General features: G+C 33.9%; 2 protein-coding genes across 8 annotated transcripts in view; one reads left to right on the forward strand and one right to left on the reverse strand.

The window, feature by feature from the left end:
* Positions 1-1,181, reverse strand: part of LOC136030478 (tubulin-specific chaperone C-like) — a 28,619-nt gene extending 27,438 nt beyond the window's left edge. For 3 of the 6 annotated variants that reach the window (XM_065709492.1, XM_065709494.1, XM_065709490.1), the window contains exon 1: positions 1,122-1,181. The gene's annotated coding sequence lies outside the window, so the exon portion shown is untranslated. Of the gene's footprint in view, positions 1-1,073 lie in introns of all 6 variants that reach the window. The other 3 variants (XM_065709493.1, XM_065709491.1, XR_010618291.1) reach the window with 2 other exon arrangements.
* Positions 1,182-4,968: 3,787 nt separating this feature from the next.
* LOC136030479 (coiled-coil domain-containing protein 186-like) overlaps positions 4,969-14,899 on the forward strand; it is a 97,849-nt gene continuing 87,918 nt past the window's right edge. For both annotated transcript variants that reach the window (XM_065709495.1, XM_065709496.1), the window contains exon 1: positions 4,969-5,051. The gene's annotated coding sequence lies outside the window, so the exon portion shown is untranslated. The remainder of the gene's footprint in view (positions 5,052-14,899) is intronic.

The following is a 14,899-nucleotide window of genomic DNA, read 5'->3' on the forward strand; positions in this document are numbered from 1 at the left end:
TAAATTATGGGTAGGATCCAAGAAAAAAGATGTAGAGCTTCATTTTTTTCAAATAGGGTGGTTTCCCTTTGAGGTTCTCTGAGTGAAAAAAAATGTTATATCTTCAGCTATCTACAACTTCAAGCAAGTTGGAGATACTAATAGTTCTAAGCCTAGTAAACCATGGAAACTAGACTGGGAAGCTCTAAAACCTGTAGTGAAAGCATATTGGTTGGCATTTCCCAAAACTAGACTAGCTGTGGCATGCTGCAGCTTATCATACTTTACAGCCTGAATGCACTAAATCTAAAGTTACTATTGTGTCTGAACTTTAACTTCAGATGATTGGGATAAGCCTATGTCTACTGTAGTCTTGACATGTACCTCAATTATATCTGTAAAGATATAACAGTTCAAAATTGGGATAAAACCTTTTAATCAACAGTCAGCAGATATAAAAATTTTAACTGGATATTTCAAAAACATATAGGCCTACAGTGTTAATCATGAGCAGCATCAGCAGTAAAGTTCAGTTTTAATGCTGATGATGAACACTGTAGGCTAGGCTATATGTGTTTGAAGTAGCTTGTTAAAATTTTATACCTGTTCACTGTCAATTAAAAGGTTTCATCCCTATTTTGAACTGTTATATTTTTGTCATGGAAAGGCAGTGTGGTCTTTGAAGTTATCTACAATGATAGCTGCTCATGATAGATTGAATTTAAGAGTCTAAAAATTCTCTAGCTGATGCTATTCATCATTGTGGATGTTTCTGGCTAATTTTGTGTGAGCTTTTTGGGTCAGGATATGTCATAGGGTCAAAATACATAGCCTATTGCAGTGTCACAATGTTGATTGAAAGTGCAAGTTAGGCTAATTGAAGGATTCAAGGTAACTTAACAAAATTAGGGTATACATTATAACTGAGATCCAGTCTTCTAAGCTTTAGAGTAAGTGAAGGAAATGAGACAGGCCTGAAAACCTCTCCCTGGGACACAGGCTTAATGTAGGCTTTTGAAATCTTTATATGAACTGACACTCCTTCCAAGAAATAAAGAATATCATCATATATTAATAATTCAATATTTTTTTACTTAATTAACATTAATAGCAAGCCAAAAAACACATTTGTCATAACAAACCAAAATGCGAATGTAACGGACTAAATGATTTTTTGTTTTAAAAAATATTGCGTATTATATATGAAATGCCATCTATAAAAATGCTTTTCTTTGAAAGTTGAATTCTGTGAAATTCTGTTATGTTTCACCATTTGTCCTATGTTCTACAGAGCTTACTAAAACGTATTTCAATAAATTAAAATACATTATTCGATAAGCCTAATTATTTTATTCTGTTGAATACAATTTGAGTATGAAAAAGAATTTCGTACCGAAATATCCTACAAATCCATGCCACCCCTGAAACTAATCAAAACTATCGTTAGCTTATACCGACTGACAAATTCAGTATGCAGACAAAAGCCATTTTTAATTAGCATTACCACAGACTAAACGTTTGTAAATATTTCATTATCTAGGTATTACGAAATAAAAGACTGCTAACAAATGCTGACACTTTTCAAATTTGTTTTTAATTTGTCTTGTTTTATGTCGACATTTATAACCCTTAACTGGCAGGGTAGGGTCTATTAAACCCCTGCATATAGTATTTTGTCGATCTCGTACAACCAGATATAGTTAGGAGGTTGATACCAGGTGTAACAATTGGACCAGATGAGCTCTAAACCGAGGTAAGAGAACATCTCGAAGTCACTTACAGGTGCTTAGATATTGGGCTCAGGGGTCTGACAGACCCCACCCTTCAGTTTGTCTAACTTTTGAATGCTTAGCAGATAAACTAAATTCAATTTTCATATGTTTTTTTAGAACAATTACTTATCCAAAATAAATGTATAGGTATTTTTCGAAAAGAGCAGGTTGTTTGTCTTTTAGAAATAAGGAATAATGTAATTGGCTCTTGAAAACCAGCAGAATTACAGCATACGTTTGAGTAAGCAAGTCCTGGACAATAACCATTTTTTCATTATAACCTAAACTTGGTATAATTATAGCTGATGCGACGCTCTTTTTTGGACCGTGTGACTATTTTACTTTCACCTTAACATCTATTCCACTAGTTTCGTGCCAAAATACTGAAATTTCTCAATTTGGGTAAAATAAGGAAACCCAAAGATTTTCTATGTTAGTACAAGAAAAAAATAACGACAGTTTTATTAATGAAGGATAAGAAGTAAAATTAATGAAAACAACAATTATCAATTTGTAAGCCTTTAACATAATATCATAATAAAAAGAAAAAAAAGAAAAAAAAACAAAGGACCTAAATCACAATGAGCTCCCATGTAAAAGTTTACCCAAATTGTTTTTATCTTAAAATAATACAAATTGGTCTCGGTAATTTACAAAAAAACCCTTGCCAAAATAAATTGCTATGTTTTAAAACACATAGAAATACGACAAAGAGTCATTTGATTCAGCAGTCTCTGCTACAACATTAATTTTTTTTTTTAATTTGTAAAACTAGCATCTCTTCCTAATACTTTGGGTGTTGTAATAAGTCAGAAGATATATATAAATTACAGCCATTCGAAGTCACTGACATGCAAGCCTTTTTAAGGCTTACGTGTCTATTTTGAGTATTCAAGTCAGGCAGTGAAGATTGAGAAGATCTCTATTCAACGTTTCTTCAGCTTATGGGAAAATACTGAACATTTTTTCCGCTTCGATGAGCCTGAACCAATTTCGGTTTCTGGAAAACTGTCTTCGGTTCAATAATAAGCATACAGGCCACGAAAGAGGTGTACCTCTAGCTCTCATCAAAGAGATTTTGACCTCTTTGTTACTAACTGCAGAGCAAATTACTTACCAGACGAGTACTTGACGATAGATGAAATTCTAGTTGCATTTAGAGGACGGTAAAAATTTTAGATTCACATTGCCTCAAAATCAAACAAACAACGGAATAAAATTCAATTTCTAGCGGTCTTGGAGACATTCTATCTGTCTAATGCCTTTGTCTATGATGGAAAATAAACACCTATGGATGAAATCTAGTATGCTTCAATAACAAAGTGAACTGTAATACCCCTTGTTGATCACTTGAAAAGTTTGAACCGCATCATCACAACCAAAAACTAGTTCAAGTCTGTATAGATTATAAAAATTCTCAGATCCTTGTGAATCACCAACGTAGGCACAGTGAGAAATAACAAAAGAGAAATCCCACCCATTTCCTCACTGGTCATACAAGGGAACCCAACTCGTCCATCTTAAGGCTTAGAGACCATTTGACCTTTGTGTCGTTGTTCCAAAGAAGATAAGACAGTAGTTCTTGCTTCATCGATAAAATTTTCATTAGATATTGATCATGAAAGTAGTAAACCAGAGATAATAATGACTTACAACCCAACAAAAAGTGGAGTAGATTCTTTATACCAAGGGTCTTCTAATTACACGACCAGCCGCCGCAAGAGAGGATGGTCCATGGCGGTGTGGCATGCGATCATTGACATAGCAAGAGGTAATGCCAACTACATTCTGAGCCACTAAGGTCACAAAAACATTTTCACCCGAAGAAAAATGCTGAAAGAGATAGGACGATGCCTCATAACTTACACAACTTATTATAAACCCACAACTTAGGATAAGAGAAACTTTTCATCCACGATCCACGAGAACTGTTTTCTTATCGACAACATTACTACATTTCAGCTGATAATGTCCCCTAGCTGTCTTCTTCAGGTCCCAATGACCAAAAAGGTCATGATATAATTTCCTCCCGAAGAAAGGACATAAAACCAAAGTATACCTGCAGTGCATGCCTAAAAAGGGTGTGTATTAAACATGCCAAGTTTTAATGCCTCAAATTCGAATAATCGAATTATTTTTGCAGTTTTGCATTTCTAACTGATGTATCTGCGTGTGTTGCAAGAAAAATGGCAATACATTTAAAACATTTTTTTAAGCTGGGGTGCAGCAAACCCCGCCCTACAGTTAGTGTAATTTTTTTCATCCTACCAGTTAAAGGATTAAAAATGGTTGACTCTCTATTTCTCTTAATAAAAGAAGCTTAAGATCAGCTTGACAGCTCTTAATTTCATTCTTCCAAGAGCAGCAGATCAAAGCAAAAATAAGAACCCTGAAAGAGAACCAACACTCCTCAATACTAGTCATTTCCCTTTCATTATACTCTTATCATAATATTTCCACATTTAAATCATATCCCTAATACACTGCTAAAATTATACTCGGGCAAAACGAAAAATAGGTAGTCTAAGGATGGGAAAAGGCCATAAAAAATTATAAAAATAGTAAAATTGAACTAGATAAGATAAAGAGTAAAACTTTGAATAAGTAGGGGTAGAAGAGGAGTTTACCCGGTCATGTTGAACTTATGCAGCTTGGTGCCGCAGCCATTTGTTAGTGGTACAGAAAACCTTTATTTATTCATGATGCTTGCCCGACAATGAATCCCTATTCAGCCCTCTCATGCTGCTAAAAGAGTATTAAATACTGCTATTCGATCACAGTTATCTATCAAAGCTTTGTTGCTCTCACTTACATCCTCTTCATTACACCCTTTTAGAAAATTCTCACACACGCTGACAAATTGAAAATCTGCTCTTCTTTCTCCCGTTTCTCAAAATATCAACTGAGATATCCGATTTGGACGTGCAGTTTAAAGCTAATCAATAGTTTCCATATACTAGATCCTACTATAGCTGTTACTAAACTTAAAGAAAACACAATCAATGTGCTTAGAACCAACTTCTTCTGCGCAAGTTATATTGTAATAATTGTATAGGGCTATTTTGTTCTTTGTTATTTTTCTTGTAGTGTCCTGTCAGTTTCTTTCTGTTCGAAGGCCCGTTTAAATAAATAACAATAATCATTATTATGTAGCGTACAAAAAACCAAGTTGACTCTTTCGTTACACTCCAAATTGTCATTCCGAAATGACCTTAATGGAATGTATAGATGGCGATAAAAGAAAAAATGTTTTGAATTCACAAAATGCACAAAACGATGTCAACAATTTAGGTCAAAGCAGTGAGTTCTTTGAAAGTATTCTATCATGGCATACTCAAAAAATTAATCTTTCCATAATCTCCTTTAGGCATACTGACAATTGTAGCTTTCCAGTTAGTTCTATCCTGTAATGACACCTAGGAAGTCTTATCATTTAAATCTTGAGGAAGTGATCTAGGATGTCATTAAAATTAAGGCTTAGACTAGATCACATTTATTCCAAAAAATAAAGTCTTGGTAAAATTCTATTTAATTGACTTCTTGCTATCTCGGAAAGGGTTTTCAGAAACTTTCAGGGATGGGTCTACAGGCTAAAGTATGTCCTGGGAAGGTATTTTAAACTACTCACCTCCACTCCTTTTCCCTGAAATTTTCCTACATGACAAGTCTATACCTATGGAAATTTTGAAAAAACAACATTTTACCTTAATTTTCAGTTAGCCTACTAGCTGCTTTTTCTCTGCCTTTAGTTCTAAAATGAAATTCCTGTTATTTGAGTAGAATTTTGAGCCATATCAATGTTTTTTTTTTCAAAATTTAGGATATGTGTTTGCATATCTTTAAAACTTTATAAAATGGAATTGAGCAAAGTTATGAAGCTGAAAATAATTTTATTGTACTTCAATTAAGCAGAAGATCTATTTTGCAAGGTTTCACTTTTATAACACACATATTTTTAAAGGTCATCAAAGGTCAGGGCCCTCTAGAGGGAGAAGGAGTAGAGGTAGTTGCTTCAAAATACCTTCCAGGGACATACTTTAGTCTGTAGATTCATCCCTGAAAGTTTCATTTTCCTAACCTAAACTCTTTCTGAGATAGCAAGAAGTCAATTAACTAGAATTTTACCAAAGTCTTTACTCAATTTAAAAATTTTTACTTAGAACCACAGGCTTTAAAAGACATCTCATTCACCTTGTTTCACCTAGGCTACCATTATTTTCCCAGCTGCTGAGCATGTCTTTAAAGAAATTCAAGAGCATAGAATTTGAAAAGACTTACTACACTAGAATACATATTAAGCTATTAAAATTAACACAGAAGCTATTGGGGTAAAATTATAGCAAACAGTATTAGTGGCTTTTGTATAAAGTGAATATACCACTTGATGCCTTTTTTATGCTCTTTACAAATATAATAATTGCTTCTACTGGAATTCTTTTTTTATGTGATTTCTTTTTTCTGGCTAAACTGTCAATCATGGCAAGTGACAGCACAGGAACTCCCAAGCAGCCAGAGCAATCAAATGATAATTCCTTTTAGCAAAGTTTCAGTATTTCTCAAGCAGGTACACTAAAATATTTTTATGGACTGACATTTCCTGTGCTTATATTAGAAAATTCTGCTCCAATAATGGAGAAAAACAAAATTCAGACTTTCAGATGAGATATGTCTCATCAAAGCTGATCATCTCTGTGTCAGGCCCAAATTGAAAGAAATTACAATATCTGGAACTTTTGGTGTCAACCTTTGGTTTTCTCTTGTTTATTCAAATCTATTATCCAAGTTCTACAAGTTATATAAAGGCCTCCACCATAATTTTAAATAGTTTGGCTGCACAAACTAAAAACGTTCATAATTGACAAGATAAGGCAATTCTTTTTAGTATTGATGGGTCTTAAGTCATTGACCCCCTTTAGTTATGGATTATGAGCAACCAAATACATTAAAGTGATTAATGATATCTATGAGAATAATATTGATGCTGAAAATTGCAGCAGATAAAATTACAGTTTAGTGGCCTTGTCATAACTTAGAAAACTCTGGAGGAAGGCAAATGAATTTTTATGAATCAGTCTACAGTCAAGATTAGGGCCATATAGCTGTTATAGATACCCAATTTCACCCCTTTAACATACATGATTCTGACCTTATGTGAGCAGAGGAAAATATTTTGCAGGGTGACTGAAATTTTCAAAAATGAATCTACAAGCTAAATAAGGGTTTCATAATATGATTTCAGCCTCATACACTAACTCCTTCTCTATTTTAAAGTTTGAAAGATTGAAGCAAAAACTATTTTTATTTTTGAAATATTCTAAACAATTGTATCTTCTCTACTAAACCTTAAGCATTTTCAATAGTATTCCTAGCTGCATTTCTAACTTTTCTCCCTAAGACACCAGCTACTACTTCACTAGCTATTTTCCTAAAATTATTTCATACTTATTTTACATTGTCCAATTTTAGACTCCAGTTGAATAGTTTAAATGTTCCTCGACAGTTTTCCTCAAGTTCTTATCCTCGAGTCTATCGAAATTATAACCTCCATGGGGAGGTTATAATGTTGGTTATTATATAGGATATATCCCTTCCTAAGGAGGGTATTATATCCCTTCCTAAGTTTTTGATTAAAACTAGACATTACTAAATGGCTGCTCTTACTTTTAACAACTTATACATCTTAAATTTATTACATTTATCTTATATACCTTGGTATTTTCTATTTAATCTGCCATTCTTGTATTAAAATTAAATAAAAAAACAAGTTTTTTTTTAAATGAAAGTAAGGAGCAACATTAAAACGAACAGAAATTACTCTGTATATAAAAGGGGCTTTTCCTCCTCATTGCCCCGCTCTTTACACTAAAGTTTGACTCTTTCTCTTAACTCTATTTTTAAAACAGTAGAAACTTTAGCGTAAGGAGCAGGGCGTTGAGGAGGAAAAGCCCCTTTCATATATGGAGTAATTTCTGTTCATTTTAAGTTTTAATGTTGCTCCTTACTTTCATTTAAAAAAACTTGTTTTTTTTATTTAATTTCTGGTGGTTTTTGAATGAATGCATGTTTGATCTTGGCTCTCCACACATAAATAATTAAAAAAAAATTTGCATATTAATTAATTGCAATTAATTGGAAGATTTTGAGAAAAAAGGAGCAAGGGAGGAGGCCTAGTTGCTCTCCAAGTTTTTGATTACTTAAAAAGCAACTAGAACTTTATTTTTTACAAACGTTTTCATTGGTAAAAAATGTACGTAACTTACGAATTAACTTACTTAACGAACTTCTATATTCGTATGTTTTTATTTTGTATATGAGGGGGTTCTACCCTCGTCGATACCTCGCTCTTTACATTAAAGCTTAGATTTTGTCCCAATTCCTTAAGAATGATCTCTGAATCACAAAGGTCGTAGAATAAATAGTTGAAATTACTAAAAATACTTTAGCTTAAAGTGTGAGGTATAACGAGGAGGTAAACCCCTCATATGCATAATAATTTTTGTTCGTTTTAAGGTTTAAGGTTCGCTTTAACAACAGACACGAGCAAATTCTTTGATGAAAAAATTACTATGGCACCATTGAAAGCTTTAACATGAATAGGCTGAGCAAATTTGCATTTTTTTTCTTTAGAGCTTCATAAAAATTAATTAGTGGGGACATCTCAAATTTTTAAAAGTAGTAATGAAACCACTTTTAGAATACGTAGAGAATCGTAAAGTAGCCTCTCGATTTGCCACAAGATTCCAAAATTTTTGGCCGTGATTTTTTTTTTATTATCATCAGTTTCCTTTAAAATTGATCATTTAAGATATTCTTTCTTTAGTATTTAAAAGGGTTGTACTAATCATCCAGCCTTGATTTTTGTGTTGTTTTGTAGATCTTATACCGATAAATAATCCCAAAGATTCTTAAGTTTGTAGTTATAAGAGATGATTTTTAGCAATAATTCTTAATATTCAAGATATCCCCCTTTCTCATTGGCTTAAGCATTCCTTGAGGGGTTTGCCAGAATATCATTAAGAATGTTGGCATCTCCCTAGCATTACGACCAGATTTAAAAGGAAGTTGAAAACATGTATAATTGGTAACAACACCTTGAGGCAATATAATTTTTACACTTCATACGAATTGGACTTTGTTAGGTTAAAAAGCTGTTACAAAGCAGATAACAGTTTGGCTTTAAAAGTAAAGAAACACCGATTGTAGGCCTATAAAATGTATGAACTTTATTTTTTTAAAGAGCATTATTCTTGAAAACACATTATTTTAAACATTATTGGGCTTTAAAAGTAAAGAAACACCGATTGTAGGCCTATAAAATGTATGAACATTATTTTTTTAAAGAGCATTATTCTTGAAAACACATTATTTTAAACATTATTGGGCTTTAAAAGTAAAGAAACATCGATTGTAGGCCTATAAAATGTATGAACATTATTTTTTTTAAGAACATTATTCTTGAAAACACATTATTTTAAACATTATTGGCCTTTAAAAGTAAAGAAACACCGATTGTAGGCCTATAAAATGTATGAATATTATTTAAAAAAAAAACATTATTCTTGAATAAAACATTATTTTAAACATTATTGGCCTTTAAAAGTATAGAAACAACGATTGTAGGCCTGTAAAATATAAGAGCATTATTTTTAAAAAGAACATTATTCTTAAAAACACATTATTTTAAACATTATTGGCTTTTAAAAGAAAAGAAACGATTGTAGGCCAATAAAATGTATGAACATTATTGTTTTCTAATCTAAAGTTGTAGGCTATCTGTCCATTTTAGTTCTACGGAATCGTATTTTATTCCTAATAGTGCCGTATCTTGTTGATGATTAATAGGCTCGTTCATAAATGACTGATTACCCCGGTTTGGAACCGGGGTAATCATATACTTTGCTTTGCGGAGTAATGCATATACTATTAAATTAATGTCATTTAAAGTGATATGTTCCTGAAGGTACATAATAAACATTGGGCACCCTTGCCCTGGGGTCATAAATACAGGTAAGGGAGGAAGGAAACCCCTTAGGAGTATTTAATAAATTTTTGAAACTACTTATATTTATATACTATTCACCAAAAACAAGAGCTAATAGCTCATATGGCACTTGTGACGAGGTCAAGAAGAGCCAAGAGCCATGAGCTCATATGGTATGAGCTCTAGCAAAATTCTAAGAATCAATAGATGGCTTTAAAAGGAAAATCAGAGGCTTAATGCCGGTTGGGATTTAAAATAAGAGCTCTGAGTCACGAGGTCCCTCCAAATATCAAAATTCATTAAGATCCGATCTCCCACTCGTAAGTTAAAAATACCTCATTTTTTCTAATTTTTTGAATTAACCGTCCCCTTCACTCCCCCTCCCAGAGATGGTCGAATCGGAAAAATGACTATTTCTAACTTAATCTGGTCTGGTACGCATTTTTTCTAATTTTTCAGAATTAATCCTCCCCTCAACTTCCTCAAAGAGAGCGGACCCGTTCCGATTATGTCAATCACGTATCTAGGATTTGTGCTCATTTTCCCCACCAAGTTTCATCCCGATCCCTCCATTCTAAGCGTTTTCCAAGATTTTAGGCCCCCCAACTCCCCTCAATGTCACCACATCCGGTCGGGATTTAAAATAAGAGTTCTGAGAGACAGTATTCTCCCAAACTTCAAATTTCATTAAGATACAATCATTCCTTCGTAAGTTAAAAATACCTATTTTTCTAATTTTCAGAATTAACCCCCCCCTCAACCCCCCAAACAGAGCAGATCCGTGTGATCTTCTTTGACTTTAAGAGGGTATTTCCCCCTATTTTCTAAAATAAGCCACATTTTCTCAGGCTCGTAACTTTTGACCGGTAAGACTAAACTTGATGAAACTTATATATTTAAAATTAGCATTAAAATGCGATTCTTTTGATGTAACTATTGTATCAAAAACTCCGTTTTTTAGAGTTTTGGTTACTATTGAGCCGGGTCGCTCCTTACTACAGTTCGTTACCACGAACTGTTTGAAAATGTATCTTGTAAATGAATAAAAGTATTACATTTTACTATAGCGTTACTCGCCCAGAGAGGTGTCTATCAAATACCTTATGACTGTGGAAATTACTATGCTGGCAGGACCCATCAGAATCTAGAAAAATGGCTGCACTAGCATAAAAAAGAGACAAGGCATTAATTTCAAATAGTTCCAACAACTCCTTTGATTCTGCTTTAAGTTGGCATATATTTAATAATACCTCCCGCACGATACTTTTTGAAAAATTTTCACTCATCAGTAATTAACATGTGGGTTCGGGAATCAATCGAAATTAATCTAAAAAAATAAAAATATTTCTTTGAACAGAGACTTGGGGGAATACTCACTAAATTATTTATACTCTAATTTAATTAAAAATTATCTAACAAAATATTTTACTAAACCGATTTGTAATGGTATTGAACCAGTTACAAAACGAGTTCAGTTTGCATCTAGCATTCATTCAATGCAGTCGCATTTCGCTAGCTCTGATAATTGGTGACGTGTGATTATTGGCACGAGTATTTTGGATGCTCGGATATTTGGATATTTTTTGAGAGTACGGTGAAGAAATCAATTAGCAGGTCCTGCGTTTCACTGGGCCACCTGTCAAACGGTGATTGCCACTGCTGACACGGACCTGCCCCACTAACATGTAGAGTTTCAAACAGCCTGTCTTGATCAAACAGACTCTTAAAAAGGGACTTAGAACTTTCAATGTCTAATCATCTGAGTCCCCTCCGAGGTTTATACGACCATTTCTCAAACTTTATTTGCCCCCAGGGCATAAGTTACAAACCTTACCCCAGGCTTTGGGTGTGGGTGGTTATGCTGACCCAAAAGTTTTTGTAATCTGATCTTTGGACAATTTCGGACAAACTGGCAATGTCAAAATTTTGATCGGATGCATTTGGACAAAAGAGGGTGTGTGTAGGGGGGGATAGGTGCCCTCTGGGGGGATAGATGCCTTCCCCCGACCCCTTTTGACTCAGAAATAAGTAAATAGAACTTTTTCCAATCAAATGGTTCACCTCTGAAGCTTATACGACCTCTCCTACACAAAAACTTTATATGCCCCTGGGGCATAACTTAAAGTATTTGCCCCTGGGCTCTGGAGGTTTGGTAGACCTTGGAGTTCTTAATAGCCGATATTTGAACTATTTTTAATAAAATGGCTATCTCAAAATATTTATCGGACGGGTTTGGGAAATAGGCGTGAGATGGCGCTAGTTGCTCACCGATCTCTTTTGACTCATAAAAAGTGAGCTATAACGTTCAATATCCAGTCAGATGAGCCCTCTATCAAAATTATACGAGCACTCCTTCTATAAAACCATGTATGCCGCAAGGGCATAACTTACAACGTTGCCCCCGAACCCTGGGGTGTATTTTTTACCCAAAAGTTTTTGTTACATGATCTAGTTGCCCTCCGATTCTTTGACTCTTAAAAATTGAACTAGAACTTTCAATTTCCAATAAAATGAGCCCTCTCTGAAGTTTGTACGAGCATCCCTTCTATAATAACCACATATACCCCCATGGCATAACTTAAAACGCCTTCCCTCAGGCCCAGTGGGTTTCTCTTGACTTTGGAGTTTTTGTTATATGATCTTTGAAATATTTTTTAAAAAATGGTTATCTCAAATTTTTATCGGATGTGTTTATAAAAAGGTTTGTGGGGACTAGTTGCCCTCTGATCAATTTTGACTCTTAAAAAGGGCACTAGAACTTCTGATTTTCAATCGAATGAGCTGCCTCTGAAGTTTGTACAATTACCGCTTTCATATGATGTGCCTCTGAAAAAAGTAATGATAAAACATTGGAGCCGTATGACTTTTACTGGAGGCAACCCTATAGCGCTGCCTCTGATATTTCAGACAAATCCGAAGCCATTCAAAAAAGTTAGGAAGCTGTTCTTCATATTGTTGTTCGCCTATGTCTTCAGCAATTCTATCGAACTTGAAATGTGTTTATCCAAAACGTCTGTCTTTTCTTTTCCTGACATTGGCGTTGTTGATGCTATTGTTCATTAGGTTAAAACACGTTTTTTTTTAACTGAAAGTAAAGAGAAACATTAAAACTTAAAACGAACATAAATTATTTCGTAAGGACAAGGGCCTGTCCCCTCCTCAACGCTCGACTCTTTACGCTTAATTTTGACTCTTTCTCACAAATCTACTTTATAAAACAGTTAAAAACTTTAGCGTAAGGAGTGGGGCGTTGAGGAGGAGACAACCCCTTTCATATACAGAATAATTTCTGTTCATTTTAAGTTTTAATGTCACTCCTTACTTTCAGTTCAAAATTTTTTTTTTTTTATTTCTGAACGTTCTTGAATTAATGCATGTTTTGAATTTAGATCACCGAACAAAAATAATTAAAACGAAATTTGCATATTACCTTTACTTTTTTTTAACTAATAATAACCATATAATAATGTAAGTTTGATTTTTGTTCCAGTTGTTCAAGAATGGCTTCTGAATCTCAAAGGCTCTTTAATTAAAATAATAACCTCTTTTAAAAGTTAAATAAGAAACAAAAGCGTAAAAGCGACCTATTGAGGAGAGGCAATCCATCTCATATACGTAATATTTTCTGTTTGTTTTAAGTTTTATTGTTGCTTATTATTTTCTTTTTGAAAAAAAACTTGTGTTTTTATTTTATTGCTGATCATTTTTTTAAAATGTTTGGAAATCCAGCTCTCCCTCCATGGAAAATTTCCTTCCCCACGAGAAATTTCTCCATGGAAAGACCCTTCACGTAACTTAAATTAGTGAAATTTGTAGAAATAATATTGTAAAATAGTAACAAAACGCGAAAGAGGTCGAAACTATTTTTATGAAAATGAAAGTCATATGTTGAGCAATTTTCAAATGACTGAAATGAATGATATAAAAGATCTTTCAAAGATATACGTAATAATTTATGTTCGTTTTAACTTTCAACGCTATTCTTTACTTTCAGTTGGAAAAAACTTGTTTTTTTTTATTATTTTATAACAACCACAAGTCGTGAACATACAATACTTCTGTTTTCAAACAGTTCGTGGTAACGAACTGTTTTGTTGAAATTTGTGAAGGGACACACATGCACGGAAAGGTGTAGCATAAATGGCAGACAGTAACAACGGCAATCAAACGGATAAAATTAACCCTTGACTGGGCTGCCCACTTAATTCAACAATCTGTCTTGGCTTTTTTCTACAATTGGCCATGACTTCCACTTTTCCCACAACTATTCCCTCTTTTGTTAAATTCTAAAAAATTCTAAAAACTCTAAAAAATGGAATTTTGATACCAATAGCTACATCAAAAGAATCGCATTTTAATGCTGGTTTTAAATATATAAGTTTAATCAAGTTTAGTCTTACCCATCAAAAGTTACGAGCCTGAGAAAATTTGCGTTATTTTAGAAAATAGGGGGAAACGCCCCCTAAAAGTCATAGAATCTTAACGAAAATCACACCATCAGATTCAGCGTATCAGAGAACCCTACTGTAGAAGTTTCGAGCTCCTATCTACAAAAATGTGGAATTTTGCATTTTTTGCCAGAAGGCAGATCACGGATGCGTGTCTATTTGTTTGTTTTTTTTTTTTTTTTTTTTTCCCAGGGGTGATCGTATCGACCCAGTTGTCTTAGAATGTTGCAAGAGGGCTCATTCTAACGGAAATGAAAATTTCTAGTGCCCTTTTTAAGTGACCAAAAAAATTGGAGGGCACCTAGGCCCCCTCCCACGCTAATTATTTTCCCGAAGTCAACGGATCAAAATTCTGAGATAGCCATTTTATTCAGCGTAGTCGAAAAACCTTATAACTATGTCTTTGGGGACGACTTACTCCCCCACAGTCCCCGTGGGAGGGGCAACAAGTTACAAACTTTGACCTGTGCTTACATATAGTAATGGTTATTGGGAAGTATACAGGCGTTTTCAGGAGGATTTTTTGGTTTGGGGGAGGGGTTGAGAAGAGGGGGATATGCTGGGGGAACTTTCCTTCGAGAATTTGTAATGGGAGAAGAAAATTTCCATGAAGGGAGAGCAGGATTTACTAGCATTATTTAAAAAAAAACAATTAAAAAATAAAAGTGAAAAAGCTTTTTCAGCTGGAAGTAAGGAACAGCAATAAAACTTAAAACAAA

This window comes from Artemia franciscana, chromosome 8 (assembly GCF_032884065.1).
Source record: "Artemia franciscana chromosome 8, ASM3288406v1, whole genome shotgun sequence".
NCBI lineage: Eukaryota > Metazoa > Arthropoda > Branchiopoda > Anostraca > Artemiidae > Artemia > Artemia franciscana.